The following is a 9,078-nucleotide window of genomic DNA, read 5'->3' as shown; positions in this document are numbered from 1 at the left end:
TAAGCAGGTAAATTGATTCAAATATGAAGCAACATAATTGACATTTTTGTAATGGAGCATTCATATATACTTGTAAAAACCAAAACAACAGAAAATCAAAATAATTAAAACGCCAAATTTTGTTGAAGAAATAAAAGTAGCAATTAAGAATTATCTCCCTTGAAAAGCATTTTACTGATTATTTCTCTGAAGTGTAAACAAAAGTCCACAATTATAAATACCAATCATGAACATCCTAAGCTATTAGTAGGGAATATAAATTTATTTTACTTTATTTTATCTTATTTATTTTATTATACAGAAAGCAATTACATTGCAGTAAATTTGTAAGAGCAATAGACTTCCCAGGTCAAGATTGAAATCGATGTGTAATACCGAAAAAATACAAGATACGAAACCTTTTTCTGGGAAGCTTTAAAACAAAGATTAAACGTGAAATCCATGCAATTTACTTGAAGTTGAGAAACAAATCAAACACAAAAATAAATGATTTAAATTAATAAACTAAACATCTCATTAATTCAGAATCATGTCCGGTTTCAAGATAAGTCAAGTCGAACAATTTTCACTGGAATTTAAAACAGAAATACGAAAGTAGGGTCCCCCAAAGATTTCATAAACACCAGAAGAGGATTTATTAAAACACGATGAGACGGGTCACACTGCTTGATACCGTTAATAACAAGATAAAAACATGTTCAGATACGTATTATTAATAGTAATATTATTAATACATTGTATGTCTTTCAATACGTCTGCCGAGATGCCAACCTCGGAAATTTTTTACAATATAAAGTTTAAAATTGTCTAGTTGATGTCGAAACAATTGTAACATTGGAAAAAATACAAATATGATGTAATCTTTTTCCTTGTTGTTTTGGTTTTTGCAAGTATATATATATATATATATATGTATATATATATATATATATATATATATATATATATATGATTGTTGTCTCTTTAAGAAATAAAAATTCTTAGAATTGAGCACTGTCTTGGAAATTGAAATAGTCGGTCACCTGAGCTTGTGTACAAGATCGTGCCCCGCTGTTATTTGATCACTCTAAGATCATCCGCATTAATCGTTAAGCTTCATTGATGTGAAAAATTCTATTACTTTTGTGAAGGGTGGTCCTTTGGGTATATTCCATTATAATCGAGTCAAAGGTAGTTTCGTGACTTCGACCAACATTGATTGATTGCGTAAGCATGAAATACTAGTGTTATGTAGGTATAAAATAAACATCACAGCTGTTCTATGCGGCTAGACTAGCAACTACCTTAAGTCAGGATTGAAACTCGACCGCCTAAGCGAAATCGGCGCTTCTTACTTTTACGCTATTTTGTTGCTGCTTGGACGGGTATGCGAAATTACAATGATTAAACATTGCTCAAGCACCTAAGCTCTCTTGGTTTACACAAAAGCATTGCTTTATACGCTAGCGGTAGTTTGTTATTTCTCTCCCCCATATGCTCAACCTAAGTTAAGGAGCATTTATAGCCATCCACAGAAGACTGTTTCGCTGTATCAAAGCTCTTCAGTGCAGCTAGATATATTGTATAACTTCATTATATAATTTCCTTTTCTTTGCTAACGTTCATTTCTGTTTCTCTCCTCTTCTCTTTTCCTAGTCTTTATATAAAATAAATGACGCTCTTCAAGACAGGCTGCCTCATATGCAACATCATCCAACTTCTTAACATGTCTCCCCTTGCGTTTCCACCAATTAAAGAAATATTCTCTCATCATTTCCCCGAAACCCAAGCCTCATTTGTGAAAACGTATTCTACGTTGTTGTTTGATTGAAAATAATAATCTCATAAAATACAATTTACAAAGTGGGTTTCATCATTAAAAATGCTTTCTTTTGTAATTATCTCCCTTGATATGTTTTTTGCAAAGGCAAATAAAATAGTATATGCATAAAAGGATACAAGAGAAGGTAATGGTGTATTAGCTTTAAGAATTTTGCATTTATTTTATTAATTTATTTATTTTATGTATTTAGTGATAAGACATGGAAAAGTTTAAAGAACGAAAAGCATGCATTCTATAAAAAAAATTATTTTAAAAAATGAAGTAAATAGCAATTAAGAAAACAGGAAATATGTAGTAAAATAGATAAAGGCAACGTAAGATGACAAAACGAAAAATAAGAAATGAGATTAAAAAAAAATAAAAACAAGTCCTAGAATATAAAAAGGGATATACTGAAAAATTAATTTAAAAAAAGTAAATAGCCAAGAGTAAAGAACGAGAGAAGAAATAAAGAAACAGAGAAAAAGAAAACGAAAACGAAAAAAAAAATGAGATACGAGATAAATAAAAGCAATAGAAAAAGAGAAAAAGGAAATTAGTGAAGGAAATATGGAAGTAAATGACGAAAAAAAGGACACTAAAGAAGGACTAAAAAGACGAACAGATGAAAGAATAAAAGAAAGACTAAAAAGACGAACAGATGAAAAAACAAACTAGTTTGTCTCTTATTAACTTCTAGAGTTTTCTCTGTACTGGCAACAGCGAGAAAATCGTTTATTCGGTTTAAACAAAGTTGTTTTTCTGTAAAACTAAAAACGTACAATACTTTTAATAAAAAATGACTTCTGAAGAACCGTTGACTCAAAATGAGACGCCATTTTACATATGATGTTCTGGAGAGTGTAGTATAAAAAGACAGAACTGTTGAAATGTCGTTGTTCCTATAATTCGTTATTCCTCAAATATATAGGATGTCCGATAAAAGATAAGCGAAATTCAGACAGCGATTTTTTTTAATGTAGCGTAATGTAGAAAATAGTAGACGTAAAAAATAGAATAATAATCAGTAACGTGATGATAATCACATCTACTAAGAAATAATCCTGTGCTTGTGCGTGACGTTGGAGGACTTAATGGTAAGATATTGAAACTCATCGCTATCTTCTTTGTGGAAGTACGTATTTGAGAGAATCGGTTCATTCGGAATAAATGTAATAATTTGTGAACGAGGACAGAAATGTATGCAGTTTTTTGCTTAAGAAGTGCTGAAAGTGATTAATATAAACAATTTTATAGGAAAGAATCGGATATTCTTTTATTAAAACTGTCGATGGAGATGACAATCGATGATATCTTATATAATAGATATGTGTAAATGTGTATACATATATCTATCTACTAATGTAAGCATATATTCGTATTTAATATATGCGTATAACTACATATAGACAGATATATTTTATATGCATATATACATACATGAACATATACATTATTCATCTCTCTGTCGCTTTCTCTTGCTCTTTCACTTTTTCTATCTTGCAAAAATATATATTTATGCATTATTAATGCTGTAGTGCATGGTCGACTGACGCAGGTGTTCAAGGTGAGATATTACAAAGAATGAAAGCAACGTAATAAAATTTGCACATGCATAATCCATGCGGCCATCCAATTATACACCCACTCCACAAAATCTAGGCTAGATTGTATCCCTAATTTATAACCGTCTATAATGTATTCATCTATTTCTCTCAACCGGACTCAACACGTTGTATGTAGGCTCGGTCGCAAATCGAAAATGACAGCGTCAACACAATTTTCCTTAATGGAGGAAAAAAGGGTACTTATTTTGTATTTGACGTAAGCAAAACAGTTACTTGCTATCAGTACAGAGTAACAGTTTTACAAAGTTCGACTGTTTTATGGAGAAAAGAGATAGAATAGAATTTCTCTCATTGGCCAATCTGCCAGCGACGGTTTCTCTTTCCTTTCTCTCTCTCTCTCTCTCTCTCTCTCTCTCTCTCTCTCTCTCTTGTCTTCTGTCTCCTTGCTTCGCTTCCGTTTTTTTCTCAGTACTCATCCCGGTTCGGGTCTATCTACTGGTGCTATCTGCACTGATGATTCCCGAAAGGATGAAACACTAGTGTCTGTAGGTATTTAATCATTATTATAGTAAATAATTATGTCAGCCCCATTCAAAAAACTCGTTCCTTATCTTTGAGCACTTTCAGTTAAATTAAAGTAGGTCAGTTTAGCTCTTATGCGCAGATCATCATATAATGATTAGATCACTCTGACAGACATTAAAAAGCATTTAAAAATGAATGTTTAAAATCAACAGCATTTCTTGCGGTTAACGGAAGCCGAATGGATTAGGCCCTTGCTAATGAAGGCAGGGATGGCTTCTGTCGCCAGGTTCGGATCTATCGACTGGTGTTAATCGTGACACCCTGCACTGATGATTCCCGAAAGGATGAAACACTAGTGCCTGTAGGTATTTAATAATTATTATAGTAAATCATCATGCTTACGCCATGCTTTCAAATGCAAACGCGATAATGTTACACGTCATCAAATATTACTACCGTGACACAAAAGCTATTTTGCAGCAGGTCAATCTTGAAGGACATTGTCGGACATGTAAATAAAGTAGAAGAAAATAGTATAAAAAATGATTTCAAAATGAAATGCTTCTGCCAGACTACAAGATCACAAGAAACAATTATTTTATTTTTAATCTGAACTGATTTTAAAATGTTGTAAAAAAAAACCCACCAAATCATCAGCATCATCATCTCCATTCAGTACTGAAAAACAATGGAGAACCTCCTGTATTAGTAGCTACGCGTATAATTATGAAGCAAGGGGTGCGCTATCATCAACCACACTCTCCTGAATCGGCACCGCTTGAGTTCCATATTAAAAAGTAGTCCAAGGTGACTGAAAACAATGCTGAGATATGCGTTGAACACATGCATAACCTTTAATTCTCAACTTGTTACTCATTTAGTACTGACCAGGTTCAATGTTGCTTAACTTCGGTGATCTAATGAAAATCAGTGTGTCAACCTGATTATGCTGTATACAATCATGATGACACACCGGTTTCTATTAAATCGCCGCTGTTAAACGACGTTAAGTTTGGTCAGTACTAAAATAGTTTGCTATTTGAGAATACTAGGTGCTGTATGTGTTTTCCACTAATCCCAGCATTGCTTATAATTGTCCTAGACTTCTTACCATTGGAATCAGACAATGCCAATTTGGGAAGGTGTGATTTGGGATTGCGCAACCTTTGTTTGACGTGCAGGCACGCTTATAGGAGATATCAATGGTCTCTCATCACTTGGCAGAATTATGGGAGCAGCATAAAAATTGTGCTATATCTAAACGTTGGGTCTGAAAACTAACGAGGTTGAGTGCGCAGTAAGCTGTTCTTTTTACTGATATAAAATAGATAATCACTTAAAAGTTAATTTTTTTATATATTAAAAAAAAAATAATGAAAACTCGTTTACTTGATTTTAACGATTTCTTCTAAGAAAAACAGTGCCAGACTTCGCATGCATTTTGGTGTCATAAGAACAGTTTACGATTTCCTCTTTGTTTTAAGTGAAGACAAGTCTATTAAACTTATTGGGTGATTATACGTTTTGGTTTACTAAACAAAGACAGTGGAGGACTTTGTAGGTTTTTGATTTATGAAAAAAAAACATAGTATTTCTGTAGTTTATGGACTTGCTGAATTAATAACATCATTGTTTAGAAACGTATTCTTGGTATGTGGCGGGGTTCTTTGTTAACCGTTCTGTACTTGCACCTAACCGGCTATGATGGAGATTAGATACTGATATTATGTGCCGGTTTCTTTTTCGTAAGGGAGAAGACAGTGTCAAAGCAGAGAGTGTTTCTCGTGATAATTGCCATAAAAATATCAACTATATTTAATTGGATTATTACGGCATATCAAATTGTTAGGTGAAAGTACAGAATAGTAAACGATGGATCAGTGGATTAATATATCAACTCGTATAAATTTCTACTGATAGCGCTTAATAAAGTAAAAGCGTATTTTCAATTTGCAAATCAATTCCTCAGCCTGGTGATTTGACAACACATTAACTAATCAGTTTGCAGGATGCGTTGATTTCATTTGTCTCCAAAGGAATTCCTTCAGAACTTTCCGAACTAATTGTCCGTCAGCGGGGGGAACACTTTAAGCAACGAAAAATTGCACCTCTGTTCTTTCTCCTGTCCCTGTCCATTTGACGATCTCTCTTGTCAGTGTCCAATTTTCTTCCACATAAATGCACCCTTTCGTTATTTTGTTAAAAATTTTATTTTTCCTTCCGTAAAAATGTTAGTTCGATATGAGCTGCCTTCAATAAGTTTCCAGACTTTTTATTACATGCATTTTAAATTGTGGTAGAATTTTGAAAATTCAGTAGGTGATGACTGACCAATTTTTATGATTTCAGGTGCCAATGAACAGGTCCAGAAGAACTTGTAATACATCTTACTAAAACCTGATCGTAGCAGCTGGTGAATTTCAAAAATGCAATCTCGACGTGAGGACTCTTTAGAAGAATGATATGCAATAAAATTATGTATTAAAATTGAAAAAAAAAATGCTACAGAAACGTCTTGAATGCTTCAAACTGTTTTTGGGGCCATTTTGCACAAATTGAGCATCAGTTTTTGAGTAGTATAAGGAAGGCAAGGAGTTTGTAAAGGATGATGAGAGATGTGGGAGGAGTAAAGTTGTCAGAACACCAGAATTGATTGGCCAAATGAAGAATTTCATGAATAAGTACAGTCGTGTGTCTAGTTAGAAAACAAGTGCATAGTTTGATGTCTGTGTGCGAACTGTGTACACAATTATTCGCGAAAAACTAAAGATGCGGAGATTTTGCATAAAGTGTGTCCTAATGCACCAGTCCACAATTCCATTCTTGTCACTGACTATTTGACCAAGATGGGCATTACGACAGTTCATCACCCGCCCTATAATTCGGATCTTGCTCCCTGTGACTTTTGGTTATTCTTTAATCTTAAGAAAACTCTAAGAGGCAGTCATGAGACAATTGAGGAGATGAAAGAGGCTCTTACGAGAGTCATTGACACGTTCACGCAAGATGATTCTCATGGAGCCTTCCAGAAGTTGTTGGAACGGTACAGCAAGTGCATGTTAGCCAGAGGAGATTGCTTCAAAAGGAACTAGAGTTTCATGTGTGTACTATCAATAAAAGTACCCATACGACAAAAGTCTAGGAATTTACTGAAATCACCTCATATAATTATATATACAGAAGTGCACCTCGTATTTCTAAACTGCAACTGTATTTTTTGCTTGTTTTGCTTTTGTTTGATTTTTGTTTGTTTTTTGTATTTGTTTTTTTTTTTGTTTTTGAATTGTTGTTTCTATTTCTGTAAATCATTTGTGTATCTTTAAGGACGGACTATGAACATTAAACAACGAATAAAAATACATCGCCATATTGGAACATGCTCCCTTTCATATGAGTTGGTTTCTTTTTGTAACGTGGCTACCGTCGCAGTATCAAACAAAGAACAGAAATAAAAATCCAACCCGGTATTTTTTTAAGTACTAATGAAATGCATTTATTCGTGGTTCTGTAAAACAATGAATTTTCTTATCTTTTCAAAAGTTTTTTTGCACACCTATGTGCTTTTTAAAACTCTCTGTCCTCGCCACCTCACGCTGTCGCTAACCAGCGCTTTCTCGCCCTTATATTTACACGTCCATCTTCCCCGACACGCAACTTGCTTCTTTCCTCGACCACGCGGTGTATTTTCTCTCTTTTTTTTCTATGACGCAACATTGCGTATACTTGCTAATTTGCATACGTGCTTTAACGGCTATTGCTGCTAATATTTTCGCTAATCAGCTATACTTCGGCTGCTGCTGCTGCTGCTACTTTTCTCACACACGCCATGTAATTTTCTTTTCTCCAAACTCTAGCAGGTCTGATTTAATACTATGCCGACGGAGCTGAATAATATTCATTAAGAATCTATCTAACACTTACTAGAATTGAAGTAGAGAAGACCTACTACGTATTTGGGAACCTAAAGGTTGTATTGAAGTATGAATCATGTAGATTTTATTTTTCTGAAACAGAGTGAAGCAGGATACAACACAAGGTCAGGTTTATTATGGGATGTATTCATTATATAACGTAACCACTAGCAATACAAAAAATACCTCAAATTTGGTAGCTTCCTCGTATTGAGCACATAAACTTAAGATTCATAAAATGTAATCTGTGGGTTGGAATCAAAAGGAATTTATTTGTGACGAATGTTTACTTACTTTTCAAACACACTTCGCATGTATGAACACGTTCTTTTTATAAAAAAAGAGGGATTACCACGTATCAAGTTCGGAATCTACTCGAAGATAACTGTTTAATGTGTGTACGGTAGTCATTGGGACAATGGCATAGTAATCGTTAGTAGTGGAAATTTGGTATACGTAGATTATTTAAGAGAACGGTTCAATAAAAACTTGTTTAAATTGGACTTGAAAATGAAAATATTGTAGTCAGTGAAAAGCAAACCAGTGGAACAGAGTTCCACAAACGGGTAGTTCTAGGAAATAAGCATTGTTCATGGCATACACGTTTATGTTTACGCACCGATAGAAAGTGAGGTGAATATTTTCGTAGTGATTTTGACTAAACGAGTGTGTTTTTGTGAAAGATATGCAAGGGGGCATAGATTAGAGCTCAGACGAGCTTTCGCCATCAAAACAACGATAGAGCAGAGACAATCTCGCAACGTCTTTTTTGTAGGAAAGAGGTTGCAGATAAGAGAAAAGGGAATCACCTACTAGATTACAAAGTCGGTTTTAAACTGTCTCAAGGCAGGATCGGGTTCTCCAGGCAGCTCCTACCTAGATCTTGTAACAGTACTCCGTCCTAGGACGTAATTCGCTCTTATAGAGGTAGTGGATAACATCGGCAGTAAGATATCTACTGGAGCGGTAGAATGATCCAACCATTTTTCCAGCGACATTGGCAACAGATTTGATTTATGTGTTTGATTTGAGACTAGGAGTGACGGTCCCACCAAGCTTCAGACCAACCTACGTACAGCTGCATATACTTTATCAATGAAGTGCATAGTTTTGCAGGTACGCTTTTTTTTATAAGAGACTAGCAAGGCTACCCGGCATTTCCTATATCAAAAAGATAATATAATTCCTACAGCCTCTTTTTCATCTTTCCCCGTTGTCCACTCCTCTTCTTTAGTCTTCCCTTCCTCATTTGCTCAGGCCTATTCCTCTTTCT

Source organism: Euprymna scolopes, chromosome 23 (assembly GCF_053919585.1).
Source record: "Euprymna scolopes isolate OS-2025 chromosome 23, ASM5391958v1, whole genome shotgun sequence".
Lineage (NCBI taxonomy): Eukaryota > Metazoa > Mollusca > Cephalopoda > Sepiida > Sepiolidae > Euprymna > Euprymna scolopes.
Note: the sequence above shows the minus strand (reverse complement) of the source record.